The sequence below is a fragment of the Myotis myotis genome, unplaced genomic scaffold (genome assembly GCF_014108235.1).
Source record: "Myotis myotis isolate mMyoMyo1 unplaced genomic scaffold, mMyoMyo1.p scaffold_m19_p_9, whole genome shotgun sequence".
NCBI classification, from domain to species: Eukaryota; Metazoa; Chordata; class Mammalia; order Chiroptera; family Vespertilionidae; genus Myotis; species Myotis myotis.
The window spans coordinates 83099933-83115087 of NW_023416401.1; positions in this window are offsets into that span (position 1 = coordinate 83099933).

The window sequence follows — 15155 nt, forward strand, 5'->3', positions numbered from 1 at the left end:
ACCTAGGGAGGAACTGGGGTTGGTCAGGGGGCTGGGGGTGGGGGGAGGGGCGGTGCAAACTTGGACAAGAAGCTTTATTGTGGTTTCCAGGAAGAGGAGGAGCAGGCAGGTGGGGTGAGCAGGTTGAGAACTGGCTCCTTTAAATGATCTCAGAGTCTCGGGGCCCACTGGGCCCTGGGTGATTAGGGCAGGTGGAGAGCCAGACAGAGGAGGGGGTTGGGGCTCTGGGCTCTGGACCCATAGTTTGCACATGAAAAGTGTATTTCTGGGTGCAGAGTTTACTGTCTCTAGGAACTGGCTAATTCAGGGAGGGGCAGTCCCTCCAGAATCAGCAGGGCCCCAAGATGTCAAAGCATCAAAAATACATAATAAAGTGATATGATTAATACAGTTCTCCAAAGGAAAACCCCCTGACTTGTGGCCAGAAGTGGAGGCAGATGCCAGGCAGGCAGAAACAAAAGATCCACTACCCACATACGGTTCCAGCCACTTTGACCCCAAATTCCAACTCTGCTTACTTTGTTAGTTTTCATCCTCATACTCCCAGGTGGCCCGTCTTTCTTTGTCCCTGGGATTGAGTGCACCCCCGGGCCTCCAGGTGAGCCCCGCCCTGAGATCCCTGACAATGTGACCAGGTCTTCTCCAGGCTTCTCGGTCCCATGTCACTGGGTCCACAGGCCACATCTGCCACTGTCATTCATTCGGATCCCTGTCGGGAAAAGCTGACAGTTGCCGGTGGCGGCGGGTCTCACTTCCCTTGGCGCTGGGCCCTCTTGATTTATTAAACCATCCAGAAGCTGTGCCGGCTGTCGCAGGAGCAGGTGTAGTCCGAGCCATTTCACGTTTGTCTTCAGGCGCTGCTAACAGGATTGCTAGTCAACTCCAAGGCCAGCGCTGGGCAAAGCGAGAGACGCACCATCAGGGCAGCTGCCATCAGACTGACAGAAGACTATCAGGTTTGGGGACACTTTGGGCTGTTTAAGGGGCTTTGTCCTTTTTTGTTCCCACCTCCCTAGTCATTGAGATCCTTCCCCGGGGGGCTGGGGGTTCATTAGAAGCTGAAGATTAGAAGGCACCACTTTTGTGGTTTTATGATTGATTCCCAGGAGGGGGAGCTGATGAATGGAGGGGCCTTGAGAGTGGGTCCTGGGTTCTATGTGGGGAGAGCGGGCTTGGGCGTCTTCTCGAGCAGGAGACTCTCGTGCCCAGCTCTCAGCCTTCCCTTTCCTCTAGCAGCGGCTTTATCTCACGTCTTACTCCAGCAGGAGTTCGCACACCCATGGAACCGTTTTCTCTGCTGCTTGCAAATTGTGTGAACTGAGCAGTGGCCCTGGCAATGGACTGAGTTTGGTTTTGTTCCAAGCAATTGTTTTGGGATCATTTTGATTCCTACAAACCCAAAGAAGTTTGCTTTGTGACACCGGTCTTCCCCAGCCCTCCTTCCCAAACCCGCCCTTCCTGCGGTGTCCTTGGGCTCTTGTAGCGTCACCACCCTTCCCTGTGCCGAGGCCACAAACCTTGTAGTCATCGTTGCCTCTTCTTGCCCTTTTATTCCCACATCCCATCTGTCATCAAACCCTGTTGGCCCTACCCTCAAAATACACCGGAGTCTGCCCATTTCTCACCGCCTCCTCCTGGGCTTCTAGAAGGAACCATCTCATCCTGCTCTTCCTGCTCCTACCTGGCCCACCTCAATCTGTTATCCCACGACAGGGCAGCTGGAGGGAATCTGTTAACACCCATGCTCAAAACCCTGCCCTGGCTCCCGTCTCACTCAGACTAACAACCAAATTGAGCAGGGGACTGCCACCTGCCCTCTGACTTCTACACCTGGTCTCCGATGCTCCCTCCTGCTCACTTCCACCCCCTCTTGCCTACACTGCCTCACTGTTGAGCCTCCAACACCCCAAACGTGTGCCTCAGGGCCTTTGCCTAGGCTGTTCCTGCTGCTTTGCCCATATGTCACTTCTTCAGGAAGTCCTTTCCTAATTACCTTGTTTAAATAAATTAAACTTTAAAAATGCAATTTAAAATAGTCTGTCCTCTCAGGCTTCTGTGCTTCGTTTTTCTCCAGGGCGTGCCACCTCCTGACATACTGTTTTCTTGTTTATTTGTTTACTCTCTGTCTCTGTCACTAGAACATCCACTCTAGGAGGGCGGGGACTTGCGTCTGTGTTGTTCCCTGCTGTATCCTAGTGCCTAGAACACAGTAAATGCTCAATAAATATTTATCAAATGATTGGTTCAATCACTCTGGCAACCATCTTATGGTCTGAATAAGAGTTTGGAACTGTTGATGACCCTTAAAAAAAATCTGCATGATGTGTCTGAGTTTTGAGTATGCATAAGGGTCCCCTTTTGTCCAGAGCTCTCAGAAGCAGTTCACTTGCCAGTTTGGTGGCCGAGGGAATGAGTAACCTATTACTCTTACTTGTGAGTGAAAAGTTCCATTGATACTGTGTCTCCACATTCTTTGAAAATGTCATTGGGGATGAGTCATGGGCCAAGGGATTGCACCATGAAGCTGACCCATGGGCCAACTCAATGACTAAATCTTCCCCATGTAATGTCACCAGAGTCAGAGATGACCTCCCTTCCACCAAAAAAAAAAAAAAAAAAAAAAAAAAAAAAGGAAAAGCAATTTCACTGGGGATACCAGAACCATATTGGGTGTGGGTGTGCCAGACCTGGGCAGGGTAGCACAGGTCAAAGGCATGACCTTCAGGGACGCTTCTAACTGTCTGGCAAGTCACTCCACTTCTCTGAGTTTCCTTGTGTGGATGATGTTCTTGTTCATTCATCCAACCAGTACTTATTGACCACCGAAAAGGGGCTGGAGATGTTGAGTGAGCCAGACAGACAGGCACCTGTGCCCTTGAAGCTCACAGTTGGTGAAAAATAGATGATAAACAGGTAAGAAAAGATAGACATGAATTGCACTATTGAGAACGTCATGAAGGCAATCAACCAGGATGGTGGCAGAGAGTTAGGGGTCCGCCGGCTTGGGACCAATGTTTCAGGGCCATCAGGAGGACGTGGCACCAGGTGGACGAGCCATGAGCAAATCTGGGTAGAGGGACCAGCAAGGGCAAAGGCTCTGAGGTGGGCATAAGCTCAGTGCATTTGAGGACCGAGACCAGTGTGGCTGGAGTTGGGGAAGGAGGTGAGGGGACAGATAAGGTCAGGGTCAAAGGATGTTTGGGGGTGGGGGGCACAGTGAGCAATTTGTTCTATGGACCCACCAAGGACAAAATGTCATTATGTATAGAGAGCATGAGCGCAACAAGGTGAGTCCTTCCTTCTGGGATGTCTCAGCTGGGGGATGGGGGCTGGACCCCCACTGAAGAACTCCTGGTGGGCTTTCCCCTGGGCTTCCTCCAGCCTGCAGCCATTCCCAGGAGAAAACCAGGCTGCCCAGGGCAGTGCATACTGGGAAACCAGAGGGGGATCCTGGAGAGGGTGCAGCTGGCTGGGAGTCTGGGTCACCTTTCAACCTGGGCCACATTTGAGCGGCGTGGTGAGTGGGCTCATGGTACGTCACTTCAACACTGCAAGGCCACGTTTCTCGGGGCTGCCCCTGGAGCATCCCGCCTTCAAGTCTCTGACTAAAGCTGCCATCGTCAGCCTTTCTGATTTGCAGCTTCAGCAGGATCAGCCTGACAGCTCTTTCACTACCAGGAGGGGGCGCTAGATCCCTTTTAAAAAGCTTGTCATTATGTACACTTGTATTTTTTTTTTAATGTAACATTCCTTAAATCAACTTTTAAAAATAAAAAAGAACTCACTTTAGTCTCCTTTTTAGCAATGATACTCATTACATCACAGGTTTTCTGTACTGGTTTAGTTTTTCCCTAATATATATGAAAATAAATACATCTCAACCACCACGGCAAAAGAAATTTTTTATGCTGCCCTTCCTGTGAAACAGGCATTGTCCTAACAGCTTTATAAATATGACCCCATTTAATTCTCACACAGCGTTCTGAGGTGAGCACTATTATTATCACGGCCTTAGAGATAAGCGGAGGCAGAGGCTAGCAGACTTGCCCTGTGGCAAGTGTCAGAGGTGCTATGTGAGGCATCTGGAGTGGTGGAGACCATAGAAACAGAAGGTTGAATGGAGGCTGCCGGAACAGGGTGGGGTGGGGGTGGGGGAAGGTGGGGGGGGGGGAGGGGGAATTGGGGAATTTTTTAATGAATATCGAGTTTCAGTTTTGCAAGATGAAAAGGTTCTGGAAATCTGTTGCACAATGACGTGAATGTGCTTAACACCACTGAACTGTACCCATAAAAGTGGCTCATATGATAAATGTAACGTTATGTGTGTGTGTCTTTACCATAGTTAAAGTTTTTTTAAAAAGTAAAATAAATTTTAAATAAGTTGAAGTCTAGCCATTTAGATGTTCTCCAGTGCAAAATAAAGGTCCAAGGCCAGGAAGAAAGACATGAGTGGCGGACCCCACGGTGCGGCCGAGGGAGAGCACAGAGAGTGGGGACCGCTCAGTCCACCGGTGGCAGCCAGGCTCCCTGGCGTCATCCCAGAGCCCTTGTCTGGGAGGCGACTCTGAGAGGGTGGACCGTGAGCTTGATCTCAGATACCATTTTTAAAAAGTAAGTATGTTGCCCTAACCCAGTGGTTCTCAACCTTCTGGCCCTTTAAATACAGTTCCTCATGTTGTGACCCAACCATAAGATTATTTTCGTCGCTACTTCATAACTGTCATGTTGCTACTGTTATGAATCGTAATGTAAATATCTGATATGCAGGATGGTCTTAGGCGACCCCTGTGAAAGGGTCGTTCGACTGCCAAAGGGGTCGAGACCCACAGGTTGAGAACCACTGCAGGGCCTAACCGGTTTGGCTAGAGCAGTGGTCGGCAAACCGCGGCTCGCGAGCCACATGCGGCTCTTTGGCCCCTTGAGTGTGGCTTTTCCACAAAATACCACGTGCAGGTGCAAATCAGATTGAGGACGTTTTTAGCAAAGGCCAGCTCAGTAGTACCCTAATTAAGTTAATAACAATGTACCTACCTATATAGTTTAAGTTTAAAAAATTTGGCTCTCAAAAGAAATTTCAATCGTTGTACTGTTGATATTTGGCTCTATTGAGTAATGAGTTTGCCGACCACTGGGCTAGTGGATAGAGTGTCAGCCTGCAGACTGAAGGGTCCCAGGTTTGATTCCGGTCAAGGGCATGTACCTTGGTTGTGGGCACATCCCCAGTAGGGGGTGTGCAGGAGGCAGCTGATCAATGTTTCTAACTGATGTTTCTAACTGTCTATCCCTCTCCCTTCCTCTTTGTAAAAAGACAACAATAAAATATATTTTAAAAAAGTAAGTATGTTGTCACTTTATCATGTATTTACTTATCTTTTCCTCAACTAAATGTAATGAGACTCTGCCAAATGTTGTCGCTTCAAGGATTATGCTTCAGGTTTATTTAAACTTTCCAACTTGAACTTAAAAAAAAGATGTTTGTCTATGCTTTAAAATAATCTAATTAATACAAAAAGAGTAAAAAGTGAGCCTCTTCCCCACCCAAACCTGAGCGCCCAGTTCCCTGCCCCAGGGCAGCCCTGGTTATCGGCCTCTTGTGTCTCCTTCCTGAGGTCTGTGCACAAGCAAAGATGCCGAAGCATCTCCCTCCCTCAGACACACTGGTGAGCGTGCTCCACACCTTGCTATTTTCCCTTCGCGGTGCACTTTTGAGATTGTTCTAGATCAGTACGTGTACATAAGCCCAACCTTTTTTTAACAGCTCAGTTAGAATTCCACTGTATACATGTACCATGATCAAATTAGCCACTCTTTTAACGAAAGGGTTCATCATCATCTTCTTTTTCCTGTCTTATAGTTCCCGTTGGCAGTCTGCTGGAATCTATGGACTTCTCAGAAAAAAGAGTTTTTACATGCAGTTCTAGCCATGGATACTTCTGGAAGTCTGTGGATGCTGGGATAAGGACCCCAAACTAATTTCTAGTCTGTTTTCCACTACAAATATGAATTTGTGGATGCTGTAATGAATATCCTGGTACACATGGCTACTTATTTATGTAGGTTAATTTGCTAGACATGGAATTGTTGGGGTAAATGCCTTAACACCGAAAAAGGTGTTAATAACAGTAAAACTAGTGCTAAGGAGTGGTAGTGAGGGTCAAATCCTGCCAAAAATAGAAGAAACGGTGCCTTCTGTTGGGATCCACAGGTGATGGACAGGTAGGAAATACATCAACGATAAATAATATTAGCTATGAAGGAGACCAGTCCTGGCAATGTGACGAGAGGGACCGAGTGGGGAGGTGGCTGATGGCCTCTTAAAATAGGATGGCCAGGGAGGGGCTATTTGAGTTTGAGGACTGAAGAATAACAAGCAGCCAGGCATGTGCAGATCTGGGGGGGGGGGGGAGATTATAGCCTTCTCATGCTTACATTATCCAAGCTTTGGGATTGACTTCTACTCTGAGGTTGAAGCCATAAGACAATTGTGGCGCGAGCCCACCTATACCTACATACGGCATGGGCCAGGTGTTAGAGACAGCCTGGCCAGTATGGAAAGGTCCAGAAGCACAGGGGGAATACAGAGGGTCCTTCTCACGAGGAGTCTTCCAGATACATAGGTATGTTAGGATTCTTACCTCCCTTATGGAACTTGATAAACCTGGATATTCTATTAGCAGAGTCAGTGGGGAGAGCTGACTTGACCCAGGTTGTAGTTCTGGGAAAGACCAGTAGGTGGGGGTGAAGGACAAGGAACAGACGGCAGTTCTTTGCATCCTCCAGACCATTGCCATTCAGATAGAGCCCCTCACTGCCCAGGCCAGCTCCAAAGTGTGAGTATACGAGTGCCAGCTTCTGGAACATTAATCTGTCCGAGTACATATGAGCTCCAAAGGAGGGAAGTTAATGAAAATTTATGTAGCACCTGTTATGGGCCAGGGGACCGCAAGGCTTATTTATGTGCAGACTTCTGTCTCCCCACTTTCCCACTACTGTATACGTCAGGGGTCCTGCAGGGAACGGAAATGAGGGGGAAAGGCATGGGGTTGACAAACACGTGCTCTTTTGTAATATTCTTTTCCCCACGTTGGGTAAGCATCCTAAGTACAGAGAGAGTTTTCTCTTATAAGAAGCATTACAATGAACACTTGAGCTGGAGGTCAAACAGGGATGGTCTGCCTGCTGCTGGTGGAGACTCTGAGCCATGGGCACAGGACAGCATAGGGCCATTTAAAGGGACAGCTGTTTATCAGCTGCTCAGTGGGAATGCAGGCCGCTGCTGCCAAGAAGCCCGGAATCTAGATTTTTATGCAAAAGCTCCAGGTTTTAAAATGTTAGTGACTCAGCATACAATGTGCGGTGCCAATAAAAGGATTCTTTGGGCTGGACGCAGTCTCCCATGTGAGAGATGCCCGCCCCCCTACCCTTGTACCAGGAAGGAAGAAACATCCTTATCCCCAGAGATGTGGAGTTGAGGTGAAGAAAAATCTGTACAAAGGGAATTGTGAAAATAACTCATCTTCCTCCAGTCTCCCTATATATTTTAGTGATTTTTCTATCATCGCTATCCTTTGTTCAACCTAGAATATTAGGGATAGTCTCCAATTTGGGTCTTTATCTCCCTAGGAGTTCTGTGGCACATACAATTTTTATTAAATAAACTTTATGCTGTTCTCTTGTTACTCTATTTTGTTAGAGTCCAGCTGAGAACTGAGGGTAGAAGGAAAAAGAGTATTTTCCTCCCCTACACCATTGCCTAGCCTATATAATAAAAGGCTAATATGCAAGTTGACCGAACTGCAGAACAACTGGTTGCTATGATGTGCACTCACCACCAGGGGGCAGACGCTCAACGCAGGAGCTGCCCCCTGGTGGTCAATGCCGCTCAGCCAGAAGTAGGGCTCATGGCTGGCGAGTGCAGCGGTGGTGGCAGTAGCCTCTCTTGCATCTGTGGCAGCACTAAGGACACTTTGGGGGGTGTCTGACTGCCGGCTTAGGCCCATTCCTCCGGGACCAGGCTTAAGCCGGCAGTCAGACATCCCCCAAGGGGTCCCAGACTTCGAGGACCTCTCAGTCCGGGACCCCACCCCCCAGTGCACAAATGTCATGCACTGGGCCTCTTGTGACCAATAAAACCCCAATATTTTCATATTACATTACACTTGCTGATTACATATGAAGATACCTTGAAATATTGTTTATGCTCAGAAATATCTCCAAATTATGGTAATTATTAGAACCATGGCTATATCTTGTTAATTAATGGGGTTAGTAAAGAAGCTTGTTTATTACTGGACAACTTAGTTCTTTTAAAATGTTTTGATAAAGCTGTACTTCAGTACAATAGGCTTCTATTGCAATCTGATACAGAGTCTGTGCTTCTAATGCCTCCCAGGGGCATGGGTACCACTGGCCCACGCACCACAGTTTGAGCAGCAAGGGTTGAGAGCACACGCAGGCTCACTGTAAACCAGCTCCTGCAAACCAGCGGCACCTTGATCACCCAAAAAGCACATCTGTATTCCCGAGGGAAACACAACCCCTTCCCACTGGATTGTCCAGGGCCCAGGTTTGCAGGGCAAACCAGTTGTGAATACAGAGTGTCCCCCCCAAAATGTATACACACTTTAGCAGCTGATAGCTGTAGATTCTATTACATTTTGAAAATGAAATGTATTCTGCCTTTATAATTATTCAAAGTGTGTATACATTTTTTTTGGGGGGGGGGTGGGCACCCTGTATATATTTCCCTACGATCCACGCATGCCACTGGCAGGCAGCATCCATCACAGGCTCCGGTTACTGGCTTTGCTTTCTGATTTCTCGTCCCTCCAGCTTGGGTGCAGTGTGATTGCATTTTGCATTACACTCTCTCTCCTCTTTCCTCCTCTTTTCCCACTTACTTTTCACCTCACAGCAGCCTGGGTCAACGTGCAAATGAAAGGCAGGCCAGGGGAGGATGAGAACTCTTGCTGGCCCGCCTGCTGGAAAGAGATGGAAATGATTATTTTTCTCCCTCCCTCTCCTGAGCAAGCAGAGGCAGGTTTGCAGAAATGGCTAGGAGGGACAGCATTGCCATTTGGGCTTCTAGGAATGCTTCTTTTTCTTGTTTGAAGGAGTCTCTGTTCTAGCTCCCCCACCGCCCCTGCTCCCTCTGGCTTCTGTCATGGAGGAAGGCTCCAGGGCTGAGTGGTTCAGCCGGGCAGAGCCAGGTCATGTGTGACCTTGGCAAGTCCCTTATCCTAACTGTAAAATGGGGATAGTGACAGTGCCCCCTGAGCTGGGCATTCCCCAGACCCGTCTCTGCCCAGGGAGGCTGACTGTTGGGGCCTGCATCACTCGGGCAGGGCGGGCGGGCGTTCTGCCTCCTGGCTTCTGGCTGGGTCTGCAAAGGAGGGCACTGGCAGAAGATGGGAGATAGGGGTTTATTAACTGTTTCCTTCCTGCTCTGGGCTGCCGCTGTGCTTCCTCTTTGACCAAAGCTCCTTCCAGGAGGATGCCTCTACAGCTCCAGGCCTTGGGATGAATGCCGATTACCAATTCATTGCCTGTCTGATACGTACTCTTGCCATAATGGACAGAGTTCCTTACTGAGCCTCTCTCCTTTGCCCTGAGTGCAATGCTAGGCTTTCTCAGTAGGGGGCGATAGAGGGACAGTCCTGGCTCTGCCTGTTTACATGCTTCCCTCTCTCTCAGACCCCAGGGTATAGCATGTCCCCAGGGCCTGGCCAATGAGAGCATCGGCTCCTCATGACCTCACTGATCAGGTGGACACATAGTCTACGCTACGCCAATCAGAACGAATCTCAGAACTTCTGGCAGGAGCTAATCGAAAGGTAGCTTGCTCTTTCCTGTTGGACGTGAACTTGAGAAGATGAGCGACTGGGCATCTGAAGCCATGTTGTCACCATGAAGGGAGGAGAGTCCTGAGCTGGCAGGTGGGACGGAGTGAAGCCGATGAGATGGCGATTGTAAGGAGGAGGGAACGGACTCCTGGTGACATTGAGCTGCACCTGAAGCTGGCATGACCTTGGGACTTTTCAGTTACGTGAGCCTAGGAAAGTCCTCTCTTCAAACTCCTTGCTCCAGCACCACATTCCCTTCCCCCACCCCCCGAGACAGTTTGAGTTGGGTTTTCTGCTAGTTGGAATCATAATAATCCTGTCTGATACAATGTCCATTTTAATGTTTACAAAATGGCTTTAGGAAGGAACTATCTCTAAATATCTCCTCTTTGCCAGGCACTGCCTTCTCTCATTTGGTCCTCTCCCCGTCCTCACTCAGCCCTTGGAGGAAGGCATTATCATTGCCCCTTATTTCCAGATGAGGAAAACAGTGTTCAGAGAAGTTCGGTAACCAGCCCAGGGCCACCCAGCAGGAGAGTACATGCTGGCCACAGGGGAGGGCAGGGGCAAAAATCCAGATCCCAGAGTAACTGCCTAATGATGCAGTCCCCCCACATTCATTACCCACCTGCTAATGAAAAGATCTCCAGATTGTGGTTCTGCCAAGTCTGTTGTAACAAAGTGTGAAAACTCACTTGCAATCAGCAGCCGCCGCTGTGCAGGCAAATGAGAAATGTGTGAAAGTCCCTGGAAATGCTGCACAGAACCAGGCTAGAGCATGCTCTCATTATCTCGTGTGCGCTATTAATTTATCAAACCCTATTCGCTGCTGCTCGTTGAGTTTGGGGGGGGGGGGGATAATCTATATCATAAAAAGCCACCGGCTGTAATGCCGTATCAACCAAACGACCAGTCACCAGGAGGTGCATTGATGGGTCCTGCATGATTTCATGCGCTGGGCCTCTAGTTAACAATAATCGTAATAGCCACTATTTATTGAGCACTTACTAGGGGCCAGTTCTTGGTGCTTTAAATTCTTTATTTCATTTAATCCTCATAGAGGATGACCATGAGGTTGAGTAACTTGCCCAGAGACACACACACCAAGGCAGTGGCTTGTCAGGGAATTGAACTTGAGACTCTTTGGCTCCAAAGCCCAAGATCATTCTGTTGGTTCGGGACTTGCAACACTGCCTGCTACTCCAGGTTGTCACCCTCACAGAATAGGATGTGCCTGTTTGGGATGATTCAAATGAAGAGAGCGATATGGATTGCCTGCTCCAAAGGCCAGTGTGCCTGGTTGGCGAGAGTGCCACGTTCAGCTTCAGGACACTCGTGCTGTCAAAGGTGTCTTGGTGCTGAAGCCCACAGGACCCTTGCTGGACTTCTCATTCAGACCCTGCCCCGCTGGAACCAGAAAGAGCCAATAGCTGAGGGCAACAGAATAAAGGGAGCCAATAGCTGGGGGAGACAGAGTAAAGGGAGCCAATAGCTGGGGGAGACAGAGTAAAGGGAGCCAATAGCTGGGGGAGACAGAGTAAAGGGAGCCAATAGCTGGGGGAGACAGAATAAAGGAGTTGCTTCTTTCCCGCAGGCTCCCTCCCCTCCCCACAACCATCCCCAGGTACCTGGGTTGACTGTCATTGCTGGGTAATTTTTATGCCAATTACAAAGAGCTCCGAGCCTCTAAAGTGAGGAGGCATTTCCCTCTTCATCGACTTTGTGGAGAAATAGTGTCTGTCCACTTAGCCGTGATTTTGGCCACCTACTAGGTCGATTTGTCACTTAGAGAATGATTCTAACTACTTGTTTTTGGGTTCCATGCATATATAACAATAAACATGATGGAATACCAATAGCTACTAAGTAATATAGTCCCATCAGGTTATTCTTCCCCCTGTTTTTTTTTTTTTTTTTTTTTAAACAAGGCCAGTTGTAGCTTTAAATTTATTTCAACAAACTTATTTATTTGGACTTTTATAGGTCATTTGGGTGAGCAGCATGTTCTTTCCAGAAAAGAAAATGGAAAAAAATAATCTTTCAGGCTCTGGTTTATGGTTTCAAAACAAAGTCCTATAGTATCTTTTCATGCATTTAACTCAAAATACAAGGATGTTAATGGAGGACTAAACTCACATGATAGAGGTTGTCTCCAAGCAGAAATCATTGGGTGGCTCTGGGGGGGTGGTAGTTTGCCCATCAAAATTGTGGTGTCGGCAAATAGGAATGGATGGTAATAAGATCCATGCCACGAACTAGATGAACAAATATGGCTGATATGTTTGTGTGTTTTATGGGACTCTGTACAGAAGTAAGGGACTCAGGAATTCATTTATTCAGCAAGTATTTACTAAGCTCCTACTATGTGCCAGGTGTTATCGGAGACTGGGGATACTGCTGTATCCCCATGGGGCTGGCCATCTAGTGGAAAAAGAAAGACCACAAGCAAATAAATACATAATGTGTTGGGGGATAATACAGGTATTAGAGAAGGACAATGCAGGGTAAGGGGGCTGGTGTTTTAAAATATAGATTTTATTATTATTATTCAGGTGGCAAGACCAGTAGATCAGGAGATGACTTCCATTGAAAAGACATTTTTTATTCTCACAGATCCCAAGAGGAGGGGGCAAGCCCCACCATGGGGAAGCATGTCTGAGGAGAGAGATGGGGGAACAGTGGGCACAAGCCTGTGCTGTGGTTTTTGAGGGAAGGAATGGGCAAGGCAGGTAAGCAGTCTTAGGACTGGCTAGTTTGAATGGTTTCAGTGGCTCTGCAGTATGGGGGGGCTGTCCCCCTAGGACAGGGGTGGGGAACCTTTTTTCGGTCAAGGGCCATTTAGATTTGGATATTAACAACATCATTTGCTTAGTATAATTCACTTAATATAAACTTATGTTGCTATGAAAAAAGCTCCTAGATTTGTTGAATTCCTAGTCTTCCTGTGGTTGCCTTGGCAGGGCCAGACCAGGTGACCTTGTGGGCCTTAGACGGCAGGACATTCTCCACCTCTGCCCTAGGGGTACCGGGCCCTGGGGTGACAGGCAGGTGGATGGTGGCCTGCAGTATGAGGGCCGGATAACGGAGGTGGTGAGGTATGGGGTCTGGATGGATTGGTTTGCATTTGAGAAGCATGCTGCTACTATCTCTAGGAATTGGCTAACCCTGGGAGGGGCAGGCTCTTCAGGGTCTGCTAGGCCACAGATATCAAAGCATCAGAATACTGAAAATAGGAGACCTGGGTAAGCCGCTGGGGTATGCTGGGAGTGTGATCTTTTATACTGGGCTGCAGGGAGGAGGTCAGCTAAGGCCTCTCTTTTTAGGTGCCTTTTGAGCAGAGACTGAATGAGGAGATGAAGCTAGTGATGTGGGGATACCTTAGGGAAGAGTCTTCCAGCCAGAGCAAGCAGCCAGTGCAAAGGCCCTGAGGTGCTACTGTACTTGTCTGTCCCATGAAGAGAGGGGGCTGGTCTATCTGAAAGGAGAGAGGAGGCAGAGGCAAGGAGACCAGGTCAGGGAGGTGGGGCCGAGGGAGACTCTGGCTTTGACTGTGAGTGGATGTCACCAGCTTTGTTGCTATGAGCAGAGGATGAGCAGGAGCCGACTTGGGTTCTAGCAGGTCCCTCTGCTGTTGTGCAAGAATGGGTGGAGAGGGAGGCAAGAGCTCAGGGAAGCCGGGGAGGAGGCTCGGCAGCAATCCAGGCAGGAGAGGATGAGGAGAGGGGAGGAGATGTGTGCCCCCCTGCCCCCCGCCCCCACCCCGTCATGACACATGTACAGAAATACTTTATCCTGCGTCTTTTCCATCATGCAATCGGCCCTTCGGGGCCGGCACTGAACCCAGCTCTGTGGCGTGTTTTGTCCCCAGTGGCTTTGACGGCATCAGCTTCAGGGTAAAGTCTCTCTAATGTTTATTCAAGGATGTCTCCTTGCACATCTGGGTTTTCTCCTGGGAGGAAGGGTGCCCCCAGCAGGGGCCAGTTCCCGTGCCCACGTGCTCCCTTGGCAGCTGGAGAAATGCCCGCGTCTTCCCTGCCTCTGGGCCTTTCCACTGGCTGCTCTCTCTGCTTGGATCACTGCTCCTCCCCCACCTCCAGGTCCCTTTTCAGTGCCACCTTCTCAGAGTCCTTCCCTGACCCTCTATGTGGCTGCTCTGCACCTCCCGCAGCCTGTCGGTCTCTGCCAGGTCACCTGGTGCTCACCTCCGGAAATTACTTTCTCCCGTTCGCATGTCTCTCCCCATCACTGTGCGGGTCCCACAAGCACCGGGGCTAGTTCTAAAACCCTCACTGGGGCAGGAGCTGGTGCTGGTGCCCATCCCGATGCCCTCCAGTGGGCGGGGTGCCCCTGCTCAGCAGCTGTGGGTGCAGGTGCTGAATCCCACCTGCACGCGTGGGAGACGCCAATTAGTGCTGAGTCACTGGATATGCCAGGGGTGTCGGGACAGGACCAGAACTAGGCAGTGGCATGACAAAGGCTGATTCTGTCTTTATTTACAGTTTTGATATTTTGTTTATCATGGATTTTTGGCATTAAATTTGATTTTTAAAAATACTGCATTAAGAGTTATCTTGGTCAGTTTGTTTTTGTGTGTGTGTGTGTGTGTGTGTGTGTGTGTGTGTGTGTGTGTTTTCTTGGCTCTGCCTAAAATTCTGAGCCCAAGGTGAGAAGTCCTGGCCGTGCTCAGAGGTGGGGCCTGAGGATCTGTGTTGTTAAATCAGCTCCCCAGTCCTCCACTGCGAGTCTTGCAGAAGTGATGAGCTACATCAGAGATGGAGGATAATGTGTTTACTAAAATATAAAACAATTTGGATACTTGCTGTTTCCCTTAGCGCAGTGACTTTCACACACCGTCCCGGCTCTATGGAGTTAGTCACCTGTACAGGGTCAAAGGAGAGGCCCCCTTACGGCAGGGCAAGCAGCAGTGGCCCACACTTCAAGCGCAATAGCCCTTATTCGATCCGATGTATAGCCGGGCTTTCTGCATCTGATTTCACATCATTAAAAAAATGTGGAAAAGCCATGATCATCAATTTGGTCAGGGTCCTAGAAGTGGCTAGTTAGCTGTCTGAGGCCTCCTGGTTCTTAATTAGGACCAAGGGCCTTTGAGCCTCACTCTGCATGTGCAAGTCAGTATCTAGAGCCCCTCTGACCCTCAAGGGAGGTCCTGAGAGGTGCCTAAGTCTTGGACTCTGCCTCAGCCACCAGCTTCAGTCAGAATCTTCGCAAGACGCCAGGGATTGCGAGCCTCAGTGACACCTGCTCCTCCCTGCACAGCCAGCTGCAGCCTCTGTCCTCTGTGGGGGGTGGAAG